Source organism: Adiantum capillus-veneris, chromosome 13 (genome assembly GCF_014529385.1).
Source record: "Adiantum capillus-veneris isolate H3 chromosome 13, ASM1452938v2, whole genome shotgun sequence".
In the NCBI taxonomy this organism is placed as follows: domain Eukaryota; kingdom Viridiplantae; phylum Streptophyta; class Polypodiopsida; order Polypodiales; family Pteridaceae; genus Adiantum; species Adiantum capillus-veneris.
In genome coordinates this window covers 46,197,081-46,220,982 of record NC_140943.1, presented here as the reverse complement: position 1 = coordinate 46,220,982, position 23,902 = coordinate 46,197,081, and the positions used below count along the sequence as shown (strand labels likewise).

General features: G+C 41.7%; 1 pseudogene; it reads left to right on the top strand.

Moving 5' to 3' along the window:
* The first annotated feature begins 356 nt into the window (after positions 1-356).
* On the top strand, positions 357-22,165 carry LOC147443916 (deoxyribodipyrimidine photo-lyase-like; annotated as a pseudogene).
* The last annotated feature ends 1,737 nt before the right edge of the window (positions 22,166-23,902 follow it).

Here is a 23,902-nt window from a genome sequence, read left to right as displayed (position 1 = left end):
CATGCATAATATAAATAGCTGCTAACACGAAAGCTAGGCAAACTTATCTTGGCCTATTCCGGTGCACACTACATTGGTGGAGTTGACGGGCACTTTCTTGATTGGGTGGGTTAGTTTTTCTAAGGTTCTTGGGTTTGCCTGTACCGGCATGGCGACCTTCCTCCTTGACACAGGCTAGCTGCCACCTGATTGCAGCGCCCCATGGAACTCGCCAACCCCATAGCTGCCCCCTTTCTAATTATTTCTCACCGGCCTTGGCCTGGGCTTTCTATTTGTTTCTCGTTGGCACCGTCTGCACACAAGTGACGCTGCTGCATTTTACGACTTGCCGCAGGTAGCCCTTTGCGAGCGTGAAGATGGCGCCCACAGGCAAGACGGCCTCAAGGGTGGCGATGAAGCGGCCGGGGAAGGAGGCCAAAGTGGGGGCAACCAAGAAAGCCAAGCTCGCAGAGGCAACTGAGGAAGCTCCAGAGGAGGTATGCGCAGATGGCGAGGTGAATGTCAGCACAGAGGTTAATGCAGGAAGGGTCCGCCTTCTCAAGCAGGCCACCCAACAAGCAACACAAGGTGCCCCTATTGTCTATTGGATGTCTCGTGATCAACGCTCTCACGATAACTGGGCACTCCTATATGCTGCCCAGCAGGCCCGCCAACAGCGCTATCCCCTATGTGTTTCCTTTAACCTCGTCGACTCCTTTCTTCATGCACAGGCTCGCCATTTTGGCTTTATGCTGCATGGCCTCCGCGTTGTCCAACAAATCTCTCCTCCATCGGCATCCCTTTCTTTCTTCTCCGGGGAAAAGTGGAGGACAATATTCCTGCCTTTGTTGAAAGATGTGGTGCATCGATTTCATGTCATGGATTTTTCTCCCTTGCGAATTGGCAGAGCATGGAGAGAAGCTGTTTGTAGAGGAGTCCCATCTTCTGTTTCTGTCTTTGAGGTAGATGCCCATAATGTAGTCCCAGTTTGGGTTGCTTCTGAGAAGCAGGAGTATGGTGCTCGAACAGTTCGCAGTAAAATTCAGAGGCATCTACCAGAGTATTTGGTTGAGTATCCACCACTCACAGCTCCTAGCCACAAATGGACACTGGATACACCTGAAATTATTGATTTGGACTCCCTTATTGATGAAGTCATTAAGAAAGGTGCAGAGGTGCCTGGTCTTTATGCTTTCATAATTGTGATCCAAAGTCGCAATCGCATAGTTTATCCTTTTCTTTTTAGGTATTTAGTGATTTAGCAAGCTAGTTTTTGTTGAATAATCGTTATCCTCACACCAAGCCCCTTCTGCGAGGGATGTATGTCACCAAAAACATCATGTTCATGCTGTTATGCCATAGCCCTCATTTTGTAGTTCCTCGTCTTGTCCATTAGCGAGAAGTATGAGTTCCGTGCCTTGACGATGATCGGCATGATGACGAGTCTAGCCCCCGAGTTCAGTCCCCTAGTCTCTGAGCTCTTGTAAGATCACTCCCCCCACATGAGGCGTTGGAGTTGATACAGTCCCTTCAGCCATGTCAAGTTCCTTCTCAGTCCAATCTTATAAAAAGATGTCCATCTTTTTCTCCCTAAGGGGGGAGGTGTGGTGTGTGGCCGGATGGCCTGAGTGTGAACCCTGAGTGTGAACCCACTTGTAACTACCTCTCATGCATAATATAAAGAGCTGCTAACGCAAAAGCTAGGCAGACTCATCTTGGCCTATTCCGGTGCACACTACAATATAAAACATAAAAACAATAATTTTTTTCAAAAATCCATTAAAAAATCAAAAAGGGGATTAGAAAGTCACAAAAAATAGAAAAACTCATAAAAAATTCATAAAAAAATAAAATGCTCATAGAAAATCATTAAATAGAAATTCACAGATTAATTTTTTTGTATAAAATTCATAAAAACTCAAAACAAATCCATAAAATTTAAAAAAGTGATCGAAAAAATCAAAATAAATCACAAAATTCATAAGACCTTCAAAAAAAAAGAAATACAGCAGAAAAATTCTTTGTAAATCAAAAATTTCACAAAAAAATTGATTAAAAATCATGAAAATACTAAAAAAATTTAAAAATTTAAAATTTAAAAAATAAAAATAAAAATAAAAAGAAAATCGTCGAAAGAGCCAGAAAGAGGCAGAAAAATAAAAAATACACCGCTAGAGAATCACATCGAACAAACCGTGAAAAAAGCCGCACACTGAGCAAACAACAGAAAAGCGAGCAAGTCGAAAAAAACAAAGCCGGGAAAATTACACCACGCAAAGCTAACCAGATCAACAGAGGAACATAAAACGATCAACTCAAAGCCGTTTGAGGGGCAAACAAATTTCAAAATTTTGCATGCTAGAAACGGGTAAGTGCAAGTAGTTACATTGCAAATTAGCTTCCAATTGGACAAACAGGGACCACTCACATGTGATAGCAGATTAGGCTAGTACTAGAAACATAAATTATGCTAATCAATACCAAAATCTGCTAGGAGACAATTTTTACAGAACAAGCCGACATGGGCTCAAATCGAGCCAAGAGTTCAAGTACAACAGAGCAAGCTAGTAGTGGTGGCAACACAAGTACAACTGCAACAAAGCAGATTCTACATCTATATGGCTACAATGGAGATAAAGTCTTATATGCAGATTCAGAAGGCCATAGATACTTGATGAGCAGAAAAAGCAGCACAGGAGCCACGATCCTATTGATTAGAGTAAAGCCAGATTCAGAAAACTCCCAAATGTTCACAGACTTCTGTGGAGCCAGGTATTGCAAGCTCAAAGATGAAGTGCAGATAGAAGTTCAGAAAGTTAACCCAAGTGGTTATCCAGAAACCTGCACAAGCTAGTAAAACATACAGTTGGTGCATATGCAATCAGGGTCATTGTACATGGATTATAGTGGTCATATCTATAATTGAGAACCAGAAATGGAAGATCCAACAAATCAACCAATAGAAGCAAATCTAATTGGGGAACCAAGCCAAAGACGGTACAAAGGTCAAGACGGAGCAGTCTATAGCTTGATGCTTAGTGTTTTAAAAGAAGATGCCAACAATTTGGCAAGCATAGAAACAGAAGCTTCTCAGCTAGAGCTTGACATGACAGAACCAATTGAAATACCACCAATCATTGCGTATTGCTTAGATTGTGGACAAAAAGGTGGACATTTTTCTGAAGGTTGTCCAAGAAACCCAGACAACAGGGACATATCAACTGCCAAGCAAGGTACAAATAAAATTGGAAATGCAAATCTCGATGTAAGTGCATTTAACTTGTCACTTTTAATGCAATCAGATGATTCTGCATTACCATTAGAAGCACTGCAAGTTCAAAATCAGCATAAAGATGCACAAGCACCTAGAAAGCTTAAAATTGATTCTTTGAACAACAAATTCTTGCATGAATTTGGTCAAGGTGTCAAGATATCACCGAATGTCGAAAAGACGGTTAGGTTTGCAAATGATTTTGCATCCAATGCCACAAGTGTGCAATCATTCACAAGTCTAAGGGACACATCAAACTGAATGATGTTAGCTTTGTATGATGGCACCCATAATTCATATGCACACTATGTAGACCAAACTGAATGATGTTAGCTTTGTATGATGGCACCCATAATTCATATGCACACTATGTAGACCAAAAAGGGAAGCTGTACAAAAAGGATCAACCAGTGTTTGAACAGCCCACATACCAGCTCATAGAAGTGTGTCCAGTGATAGATCAGAAAGGACGGTTCATTTTAGAAGATAGAATCTATTATATCCCATCCTCTCTAGAGCTGAAGGATATTACCTGAGTGAACCCAGAAATCTGTTCAGAGGCAAACTCTCCTCCATCGAAAATCAGACTTTGACGTTGTAACCAAACGAGCATATACTTTGACCAAAATAGTCATAGATATAGACGAGAGTGTAGCATCTATGATGCCTTGGGTCCTGAAACCACAGAAGGTCATATCATAGGAGACCCATGGGATAGACAATATCAAGGCAAAGATAATGCTATCTACAGCTTGACTTTGGGAATAGTTTTTCATGTTTCATGAAGATACATAGGAAACTATGCAGAAGGTTTACATATGCCAAACATCAACAGTGCTACCCAAAGTGTACCTTCACAGTCCCAAAAGGTGAGACTAAACCAGAGCCAAACAATTTTGAACTCTTACAATGAAGCAGGCTATAGTGATCACACTAGGAAGGGGGGAGTTGTAAATCCATCAAACTCAGCTTATGTACCAAGAAATGCTACACCAGTTAGAAGCCCTAGAGCCTTTAGCCAACAAACTCCTTCAGAGCAAAAACCATTGAAAAATCATATGGTGGTTGGAAGTTTCCAATTGACCCAATTTCCCTCAGAATCTGCAGACAATTGCTTATACGAAGATCATCAAGGACAAAAGTTTCAGCTGATCTCCACAAGTCAAAGTCAAAAACCGACAAATCCAATAGTGTTCAAACAGTTACATGTGATCAAGCTCATATATGCATATCAAGATGCACATGGTAACGAATATAAGCAAGATCAAGACCTTGTACAAACCCATATGGATGGTAAGACTGAAGTCAAAGACTATCTGAAGATGATGCAAAGCCTCAAGCTGCCAGAATACGTGATAGAAAAGTCAAAGCCAATAGAAGCTAAAGTTCAAAGATCTCCTTCAAAGAGACAGATTCTTCCAGAAAGTACAATGGATCTATTAAGATCAAGGGTTACCCAGATGCACAAGGATAATGCTCAACACTTGCAAAAAAGTACAGTATCACAGTCATACGAGTCAACATCAATGGAAGTAGGCGGTCAAAGCAAGAAAATGCAGATAAAGTTCAACCAAAGGACACGGCCACAACAAAAGCACTCAATACATAAAAAGATCCCAAGACGATCAAGTGTAACATTGTTGGTGATAATGAAGAAAAACTCTCAAGCGAAGTAAAGCTAGATTTTTAGCTAGACAAGAACTTCATGTCCTTTCGCACTTGGAAAAGATGTGGCAAACCACAGCTGGAAGATGCTCCTAAATTCATTGACATATCAAGAGACAAACGAGCAGAATGTTGGGGAATCATCTCCATCACCATTGAAGTACATTTAAATAACAAACAAGATCCAAATGTTACAAAACTTCTAGGACATGTTTATAAGACCTAAGCACACATGCTTATGGTCTCAAATCTCACTTTATGTCAAGTGCAAAAATCACAATTATTAATAGCAGTGAGTTTTTGACCTAGTCGTTTTTGACCCAGAATGCATCTAAATGCTTAGCAATGATGCCCCAATACCCCACCTATACTTATTTTATAACTTTGAAGCTTAAATTCCTACTTATGATGAAATTAGGCCGCAAGCCAACGACGCCAAAAGCTACGGATTACCATGAAATGCTTACTTCAATGCGTAGAGCTCTAACTCGCGGTTGCAACGCAACAGACGGCACTGCAATGTGACAACCAGAAAGGGAGTAGGAAGCGCGAGAAGGAGAGAAGTGAGCACCATTAGCTCACGCTGTGTTTCTATTATCCAAAACTTATAAAATGCTTAACGAAATTAGCTTTTATACCTTAGCCAAGGTTTTTATGGTCAAAACTAATAATCTGGGAGCTCTAACTAAAGACAGGTTGATACAATTTGGAAGCTTGTAGCCCCGTCTCATCAATTACACTGTTTAGTCAGAAAGTAGGAGTTACAACATTGCCGATTTATCAAAATAATAAGTGTTTTTACAACGAAAGTGTAAGCGGGTCACCGCGACAGACGTTTAAAGCATAGCTTTCTAGCAATAACATAATGTCAATACTCAGGGAAAGTGACTCGGATGGGGCACGGAGACTCTATGAGATCGTCAATCTCATGAAGTGAACCTTAACAAGCAAACACACTAGCACAACAAGCAAACCAACACTCAATGATCAGGGAAATCTGCCTATGTCATTTCTCACAGCTCTAGGTCATCCCGCCATTTCGGCACTCGAACGGACTCAAAATGCAACGAAACTTTAGGAGGAGGTCTAGGACACCTAAGTGCACTATCCTAGCAAGTCTGATCACAATCCGACAAGGTACCAAAATCAGGATCCATCAAGAAAAAGGTTCTAAAAACTGCAACAGAACATATCAGAAAGGTCTCCCTATGGTCCAGGAACACTCTCCTATGGTCAAAACAACTAAAAACACCGATTTAAGCACTCAAATTTGCAATTACAACTCACAGACAAGTATCACAAACCACAGCAAAATTGACAATGCTTACACTTAATTCAAAGAGCAAAGAGAGGAACATGATGCAAGTTTCAGATTTGAAAACGGATTACCCAATCATTAGAAAAGTCGATTACAAATTGGAGCAGCTCGTAGCTTGAGCGTACGTTTTTTGAGCTCCCTTCTTCCTCTAAAGATAAGCCCCCGCTTCACACTAAAGTTATTGACCTTTATACCTAGGGCATTCTAAATGGCCAGTGGCCGATTTACATGGACTTTTACAAATGTCATGACAACATTACAACTCAAGGAATTGAATCACTACTCTGGAATCAGGATTACACAAATTATTAATACACTAGCTCGAAAAACTAATAGAGTACAAATGTGGTGTTCGGCTACGTGTCCGGCCAGGTGGGTGCCTGTTTGGTTTGTCCTCAAACATTCCCCCCTTCCTAATTCATGTCGTCCCTTGACACAACCTTGTGTAGTCTTGTCATAGGGTTGTCTTCAGCTTTGTCGTTGATGTCGCTCCCCCCTTCCTTGAGTGATTCATATCTTTCGTGTTGCTGATACGTGATTTGAGCTTGATTGTTTAGGCAACTTATCTTCTTGTTGCGCCTTCTCCTCTTTGTTGTCAGTCTTCGCTGCCGTGAAGAGGGATGTTGATGTGCTTAAGCTTGTAGAACTGATTCCTTTGTGGTGTGGACTTTATGTTGGGTTTGTTTTACATGTCCATTGCAATTTGAGTTGTATGCAATAGGTCACCAAGGTTGAAGCACTGTGTGAGCTACGTATGGTTGTTGTGGATAGCTCGCTTGCTGAACTTGTCATTGCTTGATGTTGTAGGCCATTCTTTGACTTGCCATTGTTGGATGGAGATTTGTTGTTGCCCTTGAAGATAAAAGATGCTCTTGATAAGCATATGGAGACCTGCTGTTTTTGCTCCAAGTCGTTGTCAATCGATTTGGGTAGACATTTCCTTATTGCTGATGTAGAAGGAATATATACAAGAAGATGATGTGAGGGTTTCTAGATTAGGGTCTTAAAACTTGGATGACCAAAGGGAAAAACCCAGTGGGAAAAAAGTGCCTTTGGTATACGCTCTTATTGTAGTTGAGCATTTGGACTTGAAGTACCTGTCATGCAAGGTGAGTGCGTTGGAGAAACAAAGGAAGAGTGTCTAATGCAAGCGCCAATTATGGGACACTCTATATGCTGATGAGAAATTTTCACACAAAAGCATGCAATGTAAGAGATGGAGTTGATGGGTGCTTCAAGGAACAAATGTAGCACATGTGACATCAAAGGACGTCTCAATAGCTTCCACGTTCCAAGAAGGGTTTTCAATGTAGAAGCTTCTCCACTCATTCCTCACTGTGCTCAGTGCGTGAGTGTCTTTCGGGCCTCCTCACTATACTACAATGACTTAGACTCTTATGCTCACCTATACCAGCATGAGCGACACAACGTAATTATACTCAACTCTTCCAGCTTGAGCAGTACCTAGAATAACTAATACGCTTAGACCACAGAGAATATTACATGAAGGTTTGGGACTAACGCCTTGCTCATTTAGTGGCTTAGTTGCCCGACTTTGAATTTTATGCCATATATTTTTAATGGCGACTTGGACTTACCTGTTCAAGGCAAGAAACCCAATTCCATAAGTTTTGAAAATTGAGGCCTTTTCCCTTGTTTTGGTCTTTGGATGCCACCATTTTTTCCAGTAGGTTGGCATATGTTGGCTCTTCTTGACTTTCTTGTTGTATGTTCACACTGCTTTGTGAAACAAGTCCTTCAACTCTTGTAGGGGTTGATGTAGGTTTTTTGTTATTTCCCATGAGAAGCGGTTGTTTATGTGTGTGGGTTCTTTGTGTTTGAGTTTCCACGATCAATTTCGGAGCCCATCTTGTTTTTGGTCCTTGTGTGACCGTCTTTGGCATTTTATCTTCTTCTATAATTTGATGGACACTAGGCTTCGGTATCCAAACCTGATGATTTCCGTTGTAAAAGCCCTGATTCTGTAGTTGATGACGAGGTATCCATCTAGAAATTGTAGTAGCCTTGGTTACAATTGGCTTTTGTTGGCTCTTGGTTTTCACTGCTTGCCTTTGGATAGAAACTTGTGCTGCATGATTTCTCTTGGTTGTTCCAGATTGCGCTACAATTTTTGGTAACCATATTGGAGTGTTTCCTTCATAAAATCCTTGTGCTTCAAGTAGATTAATTGGAATCATCTGCTGTTGCATCTATTTGTGTTGGGTAGCTTCATTGAAGTTTGACTTTGGTACCCATACTTGTTGTGTTGCTTTCTTGAAAGGTCTTTTCATCTGTCCTTTTTTGTTGTTCTTTCTCTTGCTTGAGTTGTTTTTATTCTGTTGATAGCTTGGCTCGCTCATTGTAGAACTTCTTTCTTGAGGTGAGTACATCCAGGTTGTTACTTTAGGCTTTTTGGCCAAAACATTAATGTTTCCTTCAAAGTAGCCTTGAGAAGTGATTGACTCATTTGATGCTACCCACCCTGTCACCTTTTGTTGTTGAGGCTGAACTTGTGCTTCATGTATCCAAACTGGGGCTTTGACTTTGATGTGCTCTTTGGATACTAACACTTGGTTGATTCCCTTCGGCGTCTTCTTGATTCTTATTTGTGATGGAAACTTTGGTTGATAGACTTTTTGTTTCAGTTTCCATTGCATTGTCGATGGTTTGGATCTTGATGTAGAGGCTTCATTGGAAGTTTGATGTAGGCTCATTGAAGGTAAAGTCGTCTTGCGAGGTTGATATACTTCAGTGTTTACCTTTGCTTTACCTTATTCTAATATGCTTGGTTGCTCCTTTTTTGTATTGACTTGAGGTGCTTTTGGGGCTTTTGATGGTGTTGTTGTTGAAGATTTTGGTTGTTGTTGAAAGAAGATGTTCCTCCAGCTTTCTGTCAGGACCAGGCTCTCTTTGATGTGATGTGAGTCGATTATATGGAACGTATCCTTATACTCCCTGGTACTCAACTTGAGTACAGCTTCTGCCATGCCAAAGCTAGGAATCATTGTTTTAGAAATTGTGTACACTATCTCCTCTAGCTCAGTGATTGGCAGATTTTCCATCATGATCCATGTTCCATAAGTCATTAGATTCTTTTTCGCTTCAGGATCTATCACAGATGAACATGTGATTTTGAGTCCTGTTTCTCCGCATATGCTGAATTTGATCATCGTAGGAGATAGTCGATCTTCTTCTTTGTCCTTGTTCTTCTTTTGATCTTGCATTTTTTGAACATTTGATGTTGAACTTGGAAACTCTTTTCCTTCATCTGCTTTCATTTGCACTTTTTCTGGAGTCAGCTTCTTTGAAACAGCTTTTGTCGATTCTTCAGATATGTCAATAATGACATATTCTCGTTGTTGGTCTGCTTCCTTCATGTGAACTTTGGCATCATGATCCATGATGTAGCTATCTGTTTCACCTTTTCTGCTTTCACACTCAAAAACTTCATTAGCTTCCTTCAACACCTTTATCATAAATACGGGAGTTATATCATACCCTTCCTCATCACAAAATTTAGTCAGGGTCACCTCATTCACACACACATCAAGAGTGGCCAGTATTTGATCCCATCCAAAGGGTTCAAATAACTCCTCTGGGAATGGCTTTGGTACATATGCCTCATCTTCTACTGAACGCTCTAGGATGCAATCTTCCTTTCTAAGAATTACGCTCTCAGGAGCTCCGTACATCCAAATATGCACTTTCCAAATCAATTGTGGAGTTTAAGTCTTCCCCCGGGGTACGCACTACATCTCTATAACTATGATCTTTGACACTAATTTTTGTTGTGACCTCTTTGTGTCTCAAGTAGATATAGTTATAGCCACAGTCTTGTACCATTTTGAGCTGACGCATGAATGGTCTGCCCAATATGATATCAAAGTTGCTGCTCTTGTCAAAATTCATTATGGCAAAGGTATGGTCATACTCTATGCCACACAAGGATACAATGATTTGTTCTAATATTCCTATCGGTTCTCCATGTATCCATCTGCTAATTGTAGTTTCATTCGAGTTTTCCAAAGAGCAGGCTTTCCCCAATTTTTCCATATTTGTTTGGTTGCAATGGCAATTCTTGCTCCACTATCTAATATAGCAACCGTATTTACGCCTTTGTACTCAAGTGGTAAGGTGGTGTTTCCTTCTTCTCCTTCACAGTAATCACCCACCTTATTTACTGGTACTGGCTTTGTTTGTGGCTTCTTAGGCGAGGTGTCATCCATGTTTTTGTACGCAAGTTGGTCATGTGAAGGGATTTTCAAGCCCATCTTTTCCAGGTTTTTGCCCATTTGGCCCCATAGTGCGGTCTAATTGTTAGTAGCTCTGAGAGATAAAGTGCGCATTGTATAGGAGAAGACATCAATTCATGCAAGCTCTTCGTATCCATCATTTGTGGTGTGGCTTTCCACTGAGAAGGTACCACTTTAACCTCCAATTTGTCTCGTGTTCTCCTATGAAAGATGGCAAAGTCTTTAGAGAGCATGGTTTACTCTCTTCAAATGCGGCAGACCCAACATCCCCATATAGAGATCGTATATCCCCTGGGAAAAATTCGTGATCCATGTTTATCTCAGGGATAGGTGTTGACTGTAAAGTAGCACTACCATCTTTTCGGTTTTTGATTGATTCCCACAAGGATTGTGGCCACAATTCTTCTACCTCCGGAATAGGCATCACTGCTTGTGAGCCCACCCCATCTTTGGTATTGGCTACTTCCCGTGTATCTCCTGGCTCTTCCTCTTTGTTTACAATACCATGATTTTTTGATTCCTGGATTTTTTTACTGACTAGCACCTCCATTTTTGGAGCATCTGGAATTGGTTTCATAAGAGCTTGGGCCTTCTGGATGAGCTCCTTGCACATTTGCAACCTCTCTTTTTCATACCCTGGATGAGGATATGTCAGCCATCTATCCTCCTGGGTTTGGTTGGGTTTTAGCCTAGCTTCATAGGCCTTCAAAATTGCATCAAAAGGTTCAAAGACTTTTTCCACCAAGATTGAATCTCCCGAGTTAGTCTTTGACTCTTTAAGTCCCTTTGCGTTTTTGTTCCTTTCTTGCTCTTGTCTAAGCTACTCTCTTGTTTGATTCAGTTCAGTTTCCAAATCCGCTTTCTCCTTCAGCCTCTTTAATTTCATTTTGTCTCATCTGCCTTTCCATGATCTTCTTCCAAAGGTTTTCAATGATTTGTTCTCAAATTCTGTTTGAAGAGGCAATGTGGCTTTTTCAACTGGTTTGTTTTTGGTAGCTTCTTGAGCTTGAGCTCGAGTCATCACGTTTAAAGGAATGGTGGGTTCTACCTCGAATCTGCTTGAAGAAGGCATCACGCCTACAACATTCATTGTTGCTTTCCTTTGTATTTCTGGATTTTTAGCACAGTGTTGGCGTAGATGGTCTATACCACAACATTCATAGAATACAAATAATTCTATTTGTGGACCCTTGTTTAGACAACTTCATGCCCAATGATCACCTCCACACTCATAGCATGGACCTTCTTGTTTCATAGCTGGTGATCTAGCCAATGGTTGTTTTGTCCTAGTAAGAATAATCTTCGAACCATACTCCTGATGATTGGCTATGAACATGAGAGTATTCACATTGGAGTACTGGTTTCTCACGGGTTGTGGCATATACGTTGGCTGAGTGTAGTTGACTACTACTCTACCATCATTCAAAATAGGTGGTTGTTGCCCTAGCACACATTGTGGCTTTGGTTGAGTGCTACACCATGGAGTGGGGCAATCCCCTCCACAAGTATTACATCTCCTCAATTGAGCCTGTCGTACATTCAGGTTCTCTTTGTAGCCTTTGTTTATTCTTCTAATCACCCCCTCAACCACTTGATCAATGATTGGTTCCCAAGGAGTTTGAACATCTTGCTTTGTGGTTGATTCACTCTTCGGAGACGAGACGCTACTGGTCGTGTTGTCTATATCTTCAGTCACCTCTCCGTAGGCCTTGCAATTTTCAACTAGATATAGAGCTTCTCTAGTGACTTGCTCAAATGTTGTGCATCCTTTTAGATGTAGGTCCTTTTTGAGAGTTTCATTCCTCAAGCCCTCTATGAAGAGAACTGATAATCTCTCATCTTGCGGTAACTCTCTCACAAGACATCTATCAATGTATTGTTTGAAGCAAAGCAAAGCTTCCTTCACTCTTTCATTCTCTTTTTGTTTGAAAGCGTACATTTGGGACATTGTGTTATCTTCGATTCCCCTTTTTGAGAACTCCTCTACAAACTCTTGTAAGAGTTGTGCTATGTTGGGAAAATCATCTCTATTTAGTGGCTGGAACCAACTCAAAGTTGTTCCTTCCAATGTCAATCCAAATCCCTCATACTGAGTATGAAAATCCACAATCTGTTCAGCTCTCAAAACTTGTTTGAAGAGTGAGACATGAGCATATGGATCCCTGGACCCACTGTACTTTGTCTTGAGCCACTTGATATAGTCTTAATCATGGGGGTTTAGTCACTAATCTAACCAATTCGTTCGTTGTCTCTTGGAAAGACATCTCTCGTTTTCTCCTCTCGTCTTGGAGAAAATCCTGGCGGAATCCTCTCTGATATGCGTTCTGGCATCGTTTTTGGCTGAAAGTAAGTAGGAATCGGAGTACCCTTGTATGTGTATCTCTCTAAGTCAATTTGTTGACAAGTTTGTACTCTCTTCCATACTTATCTACCATCAAAACTTGCACTCCGCTAGCGTCTGTAAATGTGAATGCATAGAGGTTCTTATGGGTGGTCAACTCCCTGGCATCGGGCTCTAAACACTTGTAAAAGATGTATGTATCTCCGTTTGTGAATCTATATAAGCCCTCATGAGCGTAATCTGTAAGCACTCTCATGTATTCATTGGCTTTGATGAATCTCACGTTCGGTTTGTCGATTAGAGGATGCCTCTCCTCTAGGTATTCTCCCAATCCCCCTGTTGTTGGCATTGCAGTGTTTTTCATATCTCTGAGTGGAGTAGAAAACCCTGGTGGTGAATGATTTATCATGATTAAGGATCACTCAAATATCTCAAGATTGTCCTTGACAAGCCCACTTTGGCTTAGTGCAACTTATCCCTTTTTGCTCTTGGTAAGGTCTCTCAAAAGTCAAAAATTTGTGACTTTTTGGTCTCTGGAAACTACTCTTGGGGTACCCTAAAAGTTTGGATTTAGGAAACCTAGAAAAATTCAGCTCTAAACCATTACGGTAGCCTAATTGACTACTCACAAACTTAGCGAGAGCGAAAATAAGTACTTTTGCCAAAAGAGGAAGAGGTGAGAGAAATGGAGAGCCAAAAAGTGGAAGAGAGGAGGGAAAGGGGGAATTATGCAAAGAGGTTAACACCAAACGCGTTTCACAATAAGCTCATCAGTGGTGTAACCCATACAAGAGGTGTAGGAGGGTTTAAATAGGTATCCAACAGAGAGGGGGGTGAAGGGTTTCCCAAGGAAACAAGTACAAAGTATAAAGAGGAGGAGGCCTCTTCAATAGGGAAGAATTAACTCTTTAATGGGGTAGGACAAGGAGGAAAAGGAGAGGTTTAAAGAGTGCAAATTACAAGGGGGTACAAAGAGATGGGGGCTTTGACCCAAATTAATGGAGGAAAGGGAGAGGAAGGGGGGGGGGGGGAAGAGGGAATTCACATGGTTTGCACCTTTAGACTAGGGGCAAAGGACAAAAGCTAAGAAAAGGGAGAAGTAGGAGGGGGAAAGGGCGAAGGGGGAGAAGGGTCTTACTAGAGAGAAGGTTGTCAAGGTTGGGTGCATTCAACCAATAGATAATGGGTTTGGGAAAAGGGGGGAGTTCGGAGTTGTACTCCAAATGCTTCGAGAGAGGTTGGTTGATGGAGCGGGCTAAATTGAGTTGGCGGGTAAATGGTGAAAAAGGGATTTTGACAATAGAAGGTGGGGCAATCTTGTGTTTACTTTTAACGAGGATAGAGGGCCTTGAAGCATAGGTAACATAGAGGAAACAAGCCTTCAAGAGCGGTGGAGGGTAGCCTTTTGCCCTAAGTCGGGAGAAGAAGAGGTTGCAAATAGAGATAAAACCCTCTAGCGAGCTTTGTCTAATGATATATCTCTTGACCTTTGCTAAAATAAAGGCAATTTTCTGGTGAGTAGGGTGCCAAGACTGCCATGGTATGTAATTGTAAGAGTTAAGAGGCTTTTGGTGGCAGTGTGTGTCAAAAATCCCTCCAAAGAGAAAAGAGGGTCCTTTGAAGAAGTGTATGTCTAGAATAAAAGATTCATGTGAGGAGATGAAGGGAGTGTCTTAATGTGCTCTTGGAGAGGATGCCCGTACTCCAAAAGAGTTGTCAATGAACCTTTTAAAGTAAAGGAGAGAAGGGGAAGATACAAGGCTCCCACTCTCCTCCAAGGAGCAAAGAAACAGACAAGCATATACCACCGTAAAATTCGACCCCATAGCGAAGCCTTTAACCTAATGCCAAAAATTTCCTTGGAAAGAGATGTAGTGATGGTTGAGAATGAGAGAGGCAAGGGAAAGGATGAAGTTGACTTTAGGATGGGGAAAGAGCCCTTGGATAGAGTTTTTAAGAGCATAGAGCCCTTCTTGGATAGGGATGCTAGGGTAAAGGGACTCCACATCAAAGGTAAAGAGAGTAACATGGAGGGAGAAGGTGATGGAGTCTAGGTCTAAGATAAGAGAATGAGAGTCCTGGAGGTGATGTTTTTTAGCAAGGAGAATGGGGAAGAGTTGCAGATGTAGCCATTTCGAGGCATTTTCTAAGATATACCCTTTGTAGGAACAAATGGGGCGGCCTACAAGGTTAGGTTTGTGGATTTTAGGTAAAAGGAAGAAGGGACAAGTCTTGGGAATAGTTTGAGAGGAGGAGAGGATGAGGGATCTTTCTTTGGAAGGGAGGAGATGAAAGTGTGTAACGATGGAAAGAAGAGTGGATTGGACAAACGACAAGGGAGGTGAAGAGATAGGAGAGTAGGTCCAAGAGGTGGCGTAGGGCTTCTTTATTGTACCAAGATTGGGAGAGGATAACGGGGCCAAGGTTTTTATCGGCAGGTTTGATTATAATTTTACGATCATTCTTGAGAGAGGAAATGGCGTCCAATAGGAATGGTTTAGCACAAAAGGGTGGAGAAAGATTAAGGAGGGGTTCTAAACGGGAGAAAGTACAATCAAAGGCCCTCCTAAGGGTGGTGGAGTGAGAAGGAGGGTTCCAAGAGGGATTGGGGATAGAAAAGGAAGGAGAGAGAGGGAGTGACTTACCCAAGGCCAAGTTTTTGTAGAGAAGTGGGTTGGTGAGGGGAAGCCAATATTTAAGATCTTTTTCTATAATTGTAGTAAGAGAGAGGAAGGAAAAAGGAATTACATGGAGGAGGGATCCAAAGGTAAGGAAAGAGAGGGGTTCTGGAGAAGAGCAAGTGGACCCAAGAGGAAGGGTGCTCTAACCCTATTTCTTCCTCCTCCATTGCAAGTTTTTTGACATTTTAGGATTTTTGAGGAGGCTATGCTTAGGATGGGGATGTTGAGGGTGAGACAAAGGGGTGGAAGTAGCACAAGGGCTTAAAGGGTAATTAGGTGTTTTCAAAAGGGGAGGAACAAAGGTGAGGTTGGGAGAGGGGGGAGAAAAAAGGTGGTTTTGGGGGAAGAAGCAAGGGGAGGTTTACAAGGTGTGGAGGGGGAAGAAAGGATCCCCGGGGAAGAGGATTTGGGTTTTTTAAAGGGTTGATACATGACTTCTTCATGAGAGGCTCTTGCCAAAGGGAGGGGTTTTTTATTGTGAATCACACGATGGTAGGTTTTTTGATATGGCGGCCTCTTTGGTGGAGGTGAGAGAAGGTTCTTCATTTGATTGGTGACTTCATGATGTACCAATTCTCCCACCATTTCCTCTTTGGGTAGAGACTCTGCTTCCTTCAAAATGGTAGCTTGCACCCTCTTTCTAGCATTATGTGCCGCCGAGTTCAAACAGGAGGCCAAATGGGAAGAAAGGATCCCCGGGGAAGAGGATTTGGGTTTTTTGAAGGGTTGATACATGACTTCCTCATGAGAGGCTCTTGCCAAAGGGAGGGGTTTTTTATTGTGGATCACACGATGGGAGGTTTTTTGATATGGCGGCCTCTTTGGTGGAGGTGAGAGAAGGTTCTTCATTTGATTGGTGACTTCATGATGCACCAATTCTCCCACCGTTTCCTCTTTGGGTAGAGACTCCGCTTCCTTCAAAATGGTAGCTTGCACCCTCTTTCTAGCATTATGTGCCGCCGAGTTCAAAGAGGAGGCCAAATGGGTTTGAAGGATTTGCTATTGCCCGCAAGCTTTCTTCCTAGCTATACCTGACTCAATTTGGAGTTGTCTATCAAAAGTTAGAGCACTTTTAGTGAACTGCACTTGAAACAACACTTAAAACAGTTCTAAGATCATAACAGAGGGACTTTGGCTTGTATCTAGGTCTCTAGAAGGTATTTTTAGCTCAAACTTGAGATTTGGGATGTTCTCAAGTATGTCTACAAGATCACCAAGTTAGATACCCCCACTATGCTGAGTTGCGATCCATGTTCAACCACATTTGGACTTGTCGTCTTAGGAGTTTGTTCCTGACTATGTCCACAAGCTAAATCTCAAATATTTTTGGATTTGGACTTGTTTTGATAGGTCAAATGGCCGGCACTAGGTCTGTACTGTGGTTTTCTATCTGTCATCTGTTTTTCTCCCTTTTGATCCAAATTTGCTCAATTTTTTCCAAAATTGAACTTGGGGATATGTTTCTTTGTGTATGCACTATTGATGTGGAAAGTTTCAACTCAAGCTGTCACTATGGGTACATGGATCACGATCCATGTTTGGAGCCCAAATTAACTTTTTTTGGTACCATCAGATTCAGCATGATTAGGAGATCCTACGGTATCAAAATTTTTGAAAATGGACCTCTAGATTGAAAGTTAGGTCAGTTTTTGGCACTTGCTCTGAGTACCTTGCAGTTCTGGGCTTTTGGACAGGTTTTAGATATCCAAATTCACTTTTGAAAAGACCGCTAGACTCCTGGTGATGTCATCTAGCTATGGTGAAAATATGGTATCAGTCTGTGACAAAGGAACATGGATCGCGATCCATGTACCTATGTGTCAGATGATAATGAAACTTGGCACACAGCTTCCCCTTGGTCTTCTGATGCTAGCTATGTGGTTTTTGTATGATTTAGACTTGTTTAGGTCAATCCCCAGGTCTGTTTTAGGGTTTTCACCTTGAACTGCTTTTGGCTCTTTTCACCCAGGTTTTGAACTTTTTTGACAAAAATTCTTTGGGGACTTTTGTTCACAATGGTCTCTACTATAGGCTTGAAAAGTTTTTTCCCAAAAATTTCTTAGAGGTACATGGATCGCGATCCATGTTCCACCACTTTTGGATCTAAATTTTGTGTGTGCTAATAGCTTGTGATGTTTGTAGCCTGCTCCACAAATCTTTTTGAATTTGAATCAGTTTTGCCCAACCAAAATTAACTTCTACAGTCTGTTATGGCAGTTTAGAGAATGTTTTGTTTTTGGCTCTTTGGACCACTTTTCACATTTTTTTTGCATTTGGTTCTTTTGGGAAAAGTGTTTGTCTATGTCTCAGCTACCTACTGCTCAAATCTCAGCCAAAAAAATTTCAAATTTTTTTCATGAGGTACATGGATTGTGATCCATGTCTGGAAGCCAAATTGACATTTCTTGGTACCATCAGAATCAGCATGTTTACTAGATGCTATGGTATCAAAAGTTTTGGATTTGGACTAGTTTTTGCCAATCAAAAACAAGTTTTTTTGTCTATCCTGCGGTTTTTCACTAGTTTCTGTATTTGGCTATTTTGACCAACTTTTTTTAATGTTTTGACATGCTAGTTGTTGGCAAACCTGTTCCACTAGTTATCAGGAATGTACTTGTCAAATATTAGTCCCAAATGTTAAAAAGGTACATGGATCGCGATCCATGTTTGGCATCATTTTTTAATGAATTTTGTTCTGCTAGTTCTCTATCCCCTGTAGATGCCAAATCTCACCCCTTTTTGAATTTGGATCCCAAAATCTCAAGATTTTCTCAATTTTGTGTCTGTTTTTCCCTAACAGCCAATTCTAATGTGATTTTTGAGTTTTTCTTTCAAGCAAACTTGATCAAAGCAGTTTCCCAATGATGTACACTGTAACTGGTCACTTCTACAAATTTGGTTTTTTGGGGTACATGGATCGCGATCCATGTTCCTCCACAGAATCTGGCCAAACTTCTCAGATTGCTTCTAGAGAGTATATTGATGCCCTAGATCCACAAATTATTGAATTTGGATAACTTTTGAGGTCTCTACCATCAAATCTTCAAATTTTCACAGTATGGTCATTATTGCCAAAATATGGTTTTCACCCTTTTTTTCCCTCAATCTTTTAGCCCAAATTTGATGGTTGTAGTTTCTACTTACCCTACTCATAAGTACTGAAATGAAACATGAAACAAAAACAAACAAAAAGATACAAAATAAAGTCGTAACGGAAAATGGTACAACACTCTGAAAGCATAGAGAAAATCGAAGAATGATGCTTTTGGCTATCTCACTCACAACCCTCTTTACTTCTCAAGAATAGATCTAGCAAGTCCTTGACTTCTAGACTCTATCAAGCACTAAACCCCATGTCTAGCTGCTTCATTGCTAAGGTGTAAATGGAATGGAGAGACAAATCTTTAAAAAAGACGCTCTAAATAAGCACTAGGTCACTCACCATCTAAGGATCATATCCCCGGCAACGGCGCCAATGTTATATGGGTCGCCGCGACAGACGTCTGCAGCATAGCTTTGTAGCACTAACATAATGTCAATACTGAGGGAAAGTGACTCGGATGGGGCATGGAGACTCTCTGAGATCGTCAATCTCATGAAGTGAACCTTAACAAGAAAACAAACTAGCTCAACAAGCAAACCAACACTCAATGATCAGGGAAATCTGCCTATGTCCTTTCTCACAGCTCTAGGTCATCACGCCATTTTGGCACTCGAACGGACTCGAAATACAACGAAACTTTAGGAGGAGGTCTAGGACACCTAAGTGCACTATCCTAGCAAGTCTGGTTGCAATCCGACAAGGTACCAAAATCACAATCCATCATGAAAAAGGTCCTGAAAACTGCAACAGAACACAAAGTATTACTACACTAGCTCGGAAAATTAATAGAGTAAAAATGTGGTGTCCGGCTACGTGTCCGGTCAGGTGGGCGCCCGTTCGGTTTGTCCTCAAACAGAAAGCTCCAAAAATGTTATCCAAGTTAGCTCGCTGCTAACATTCCTCCCCTCCTCGACTGTGTCATCCCTTGACACAACTTCATGGACTAAAGTAGTCTTCGGGTTGACGGTGGCTAGTGACGAAAAGAGAAACCAAATGCTGTGATACCAATGTAATGGAATTGGCCTATTTAATTTGAGAGTAGCGGAAATTAATGAGAGTACTTTTGAGAAATGACTTTGTGAGCATAGCGGGTGAACATAATTGAAGATAGCAACATAATAATATCAATTAGTTAACTTGGCATGAACAATACTTTTGCAAGAGAGAGAATTTAGAGAACATGACAACAGTTGAGGACCGGATTTATGTGGAGCCGGTCCCCCCTCCAATAGGCATTTATATTATGATTTCTCCCATTAAGAGAGACTTGTTACAATACAATATTTGTGTTCCTTGTGACCTAGGTGATGCAATGAAGATGGAAAGCTTCATGCATCACAAACATAACATAAACTTGAAGAAAGCTTTAACTATCCCAAGCCTCAGTCCCGAGACCTCAAACACCTTCGAAGGTGGAGAGAGCTAATAGGGAATGAGGGTAGGGAAGAGGAAGAAGAAACATTTCGTAGGAGAAAGAATTAGTTCCTCACTTATCATAACTCTTGTTGCTAGCATATATAATAGCATAGTAATGAAGAAGAAGGAGATGGCAAGCTTAAGCATTGAAGCATGGCTCTCGGTTGGATTTGCACTCCATATCCAAGAGTGAACCTCTACTTGCTTGGAGAAGGAGAGGGAGCTCTTGCACTTTGCATAGCACACAATGAGAGTGTTTTTGAGTGTGTGTGGGTGAGTATACCCCCTAAGCAACCCCCTAGCTTGCTTGGGTTGACCCCCCCTTGTAGCTCATGCTTGAAGCTCATTGGACCCCTAGCCAATCACAAGCAGGAGGCATTACAAGCAGCAAGGGTAGCCTTGAGACAAGTGTCCCCCTTTCCCCTTTGAGAGAGAGATCTAGATAAATGCCAAATTAAATAATTAAATCTCCTAAATTATTATTGGATCCCTTGGGTGGCCAACCAATAGGCTTCAGGCACACCATGAGGGCAACATGAGGAGGAACTTGACAAGCGTCCCTTTTGATTTCTTTGTACCATGCATGCCTTGTGTGAGTGTGTGGGTGTTCTCTTTCATCCCCCCTCATGTGGGGCTCGCCCCCTCCTTGTAGGGATTGAATCTTTGACTTTTTGACACCTCAAGCCCCTCATGCATAGGCCCAGTTCCCACCACAAGCTTGGCTCATAAGCACTTTAAGCTTGGGCTGGGTTCTCACCTCAAGTGCAACCCTAACATCTCAAGCATGTCAAGCACCTCAAGCATCTCAATAATTAAGCACCTCAAGCATCTCAAGCACCTCAATCATCAAGCACCTCAAGCACCTTAGTCATCAAGCATGACAAGCAGGACAAGCACCTCGAGCTGGGTCGGGTTCCCGCGCCTCAAGCTCAGCCCTAGCTTACCTAAGGTCAAAGGAATTTTACACACATTATTGGAGGTCTTCAATGAAGCCAACCCTAAGGTCTTATGCTCCATTTGTTAGCCTTGCTCTTTGATAGACCATCTCTCATTTGCACCCCTTTACCATTGGCCTCGTGTTGAGATAGATCTATAAGCACATGTCTATATCTTAACACTTGTTCCCGTTTATTCTCCCACATTAAGTGATCAATTTAATATGGGAAAATAATTTGGGTTGGTTAGATATTAGATATTAGATTTTATGACAGGAGCATGGACACTTGCTCAACTTCAGTGAGTGGTACTTGAAAGTCCGACTCTCCTTCTAGCCCTTGTGACAGCTGTGTTCCCATCTCAGCAAATGAGATTGAGGGTATGTCAACAATTGGTTGTTCAAAGGTACCTGCTTCTTCCTGATGTTCTGGTTGTCCCTCTCTTAGCAGCTGATTGAATCTCTTTAATTCGGCTGTCTCTTTGAGCATTTGCTCTTCTCTTTGGACCTGAATCAAGGTAAGGTCTTGTCTTTGTGATTGTTCTAGCTTTAGCTCTAGCTCAAGATCCTTATTTCTCTTTTTCAAAGTCTTATAGACTTCATCTGTACCTTTGATCAAAGCGACAACATGGTTCTCTCTTATCTGTCTCAAAAAGGATGCCTGATCATTGATCCTTTGCTCGGAGTACTGCAGAGAAGCATTTTCTACATCGAGTTGCACTTGGATCTTTTGTACTGACAGAGTAGTGGTTAGAAGTTCATTGGTTACTTCTATCAATTGTTGATCTGCTTTTGCAGGCATTGGATAACTTGGTTAGAAGCTCTCCCAACTCTTCCATTTCTTTCTGTTGCTTCTCTTTTGCAACCTGGTATTGTTTTGCTTCATCTTTCAGCTCTTTGATCTGTCTTTGTAGATCTGAAATTATGTTCATCTTGTCATCTTAGCTCTCGTTGTAGAGCATCAATGACTAGCTCAAGCTCCCTAGCCTTAGCACTGCGGCTGAGTGCTGCTGTTCGCATTTTTTTTGTCATCAGTTGCATTTGCTTGGCATATTCATTGACCTGCATGATGACTTCGTCATTTGTTTGCCATTCTTCATACTCATGTCTAGAGGTTTCTATCATTTTGGTTTGTGGATCTTTAGGTGGTGGTGCTGTGGTTGCTGCTTGTGGTTGTGGCGGGGGTTCTACCTCTCCTCCTTGAGGCGTTGTGGTTGCCTTGGATGCTTCTATTGCTTGAGGCTTTGCGGATATCTCTGTTGTTTTTGGTGGGGTTGTTGTAGAAGGTTCAGCTTCAATTTTTTCTGTTTCTTTTGGCTATTCAAAACTTGTTGTTGCCTGTTGCTCATGCTCTTTTTCCTTGGCTTCCTCACCCTCATTGGGTTTAGCTATTGGGGAAGGGTTTGAACCAGGGGGATGTATCTCCGTAGTGGGTGAAGTGGGTTTTGGAGACACATCCCCCTGGTCGTGATGTGACTCACCTTGTTCAGTTGCCCTGGCTTGTCTCTATTGTTTGGACGCTTCCTCTTTTGCTTTCCTTTGAGCTTCTTGAGCTTCTTTCAACTTTAATGCTTCTGCCTCTGTATACATGCGTTCAAGAAAATCCTTGGGATCCTCTGCTCCTTTCCTTGCAAGGTTATTGGTTCTGGGTCCCCTTATATCTCTTGGAACCCGCCTTTCAGGGTCCTCACCTGCAGCTTTGGCCGCTCCTTTCAAAAATCTGCTTTTCTCTTTCAAATCTCGCCTTCTTTTGCTTAGGTTCTTCTTGGTGTGCGGCTGCTTCTTCTTCTTCATTTCTTCAATTCTTGCCCATCTTTCTTCGTTGTCCGAGCTCTCATTGCTATGAGCTTCATGGGAGCTTTCTACAGATTCTTCGTCTGACTTATATACTCTCTTTGATGAACGTGTGGTTCTTGGAGAAGGTTGCGTAGATACAATCCAGGTGTTCTGATATGGAGCTGGTGGCAAATTATTTTCCATTCCAATAGCATGATATGCTATTCTTGTCAGCACTTCAGGGGCACCCATATATGTGATTTTGCATTCTTTCTTTGTGCCTTTCAGTGTTGTCAACACATACTGCGCATGATCAATTGCCTGCATGGTTGTCGACTTCAACACTTGGATGAAGGTGGTCACAATTACATGGTTTGGGGCAGTGTACCATGGTAGTCTCTTTGATAAGAAGTGGAAGTGTTGATGGTATAGGCAATTTGGTTCTTCCTCTTGCCTTTGGATGATATCTCAAAAGGTGGCAACAATAGTCTCTTTGGTAAATGTGCCTGTTGTTTTTCTATCTCTAGCCCGCATAGTCATACCTTCAATCGACAGCTTCAATGCCTCGGCCACTATCTCCTTTGTGATTACTACTTCTACCTCCTGCTCTTGTTGATCATTGATTTGGGCTAACCCATCCTCTTTGATCATGGATAGTAGTTCATATGCCTTTTGGAAATCCACGCTGCATGGTTCCTGGTCGTAGAAGTCCCTAAGGCCCAACCTTCTGTGGGCTTCTTTGGTGTCTGGCTTTGTAGCTACATCATATATCTCTTTTGGTAGCATTTGTAGTTCTACTTGATGTCCTTCTTCGCTCTTGAATCTGTCCGTGAAAATCGTGGCGTTGTTTTCTTCAAGCTGTTCCTTAGATAAGTATGTTGCCTTGGCCGTCTTCACTGAAATGGGATCTAGTCGGTAGGGTGGAAACTCTTGCAACTTTTGTTTATGGGACACCCTTTTCTTTGCCTTCTTGGTAGCTTGCATTGCTCCCCTCATGTCTCATGTGAGACGGTGCTGTAAAAGGGCCACTGTGGACTCCGAAAATCGCACGCAAAGAAGGTCGAGAGCTCTCTCCTCGAAGAGTGACCAGTGGAAATGAGGTGATTTTGGGCTACCTTGCATATCTATACTCGGACTTCCCAAATATTTTACCTCAAATTCCCTT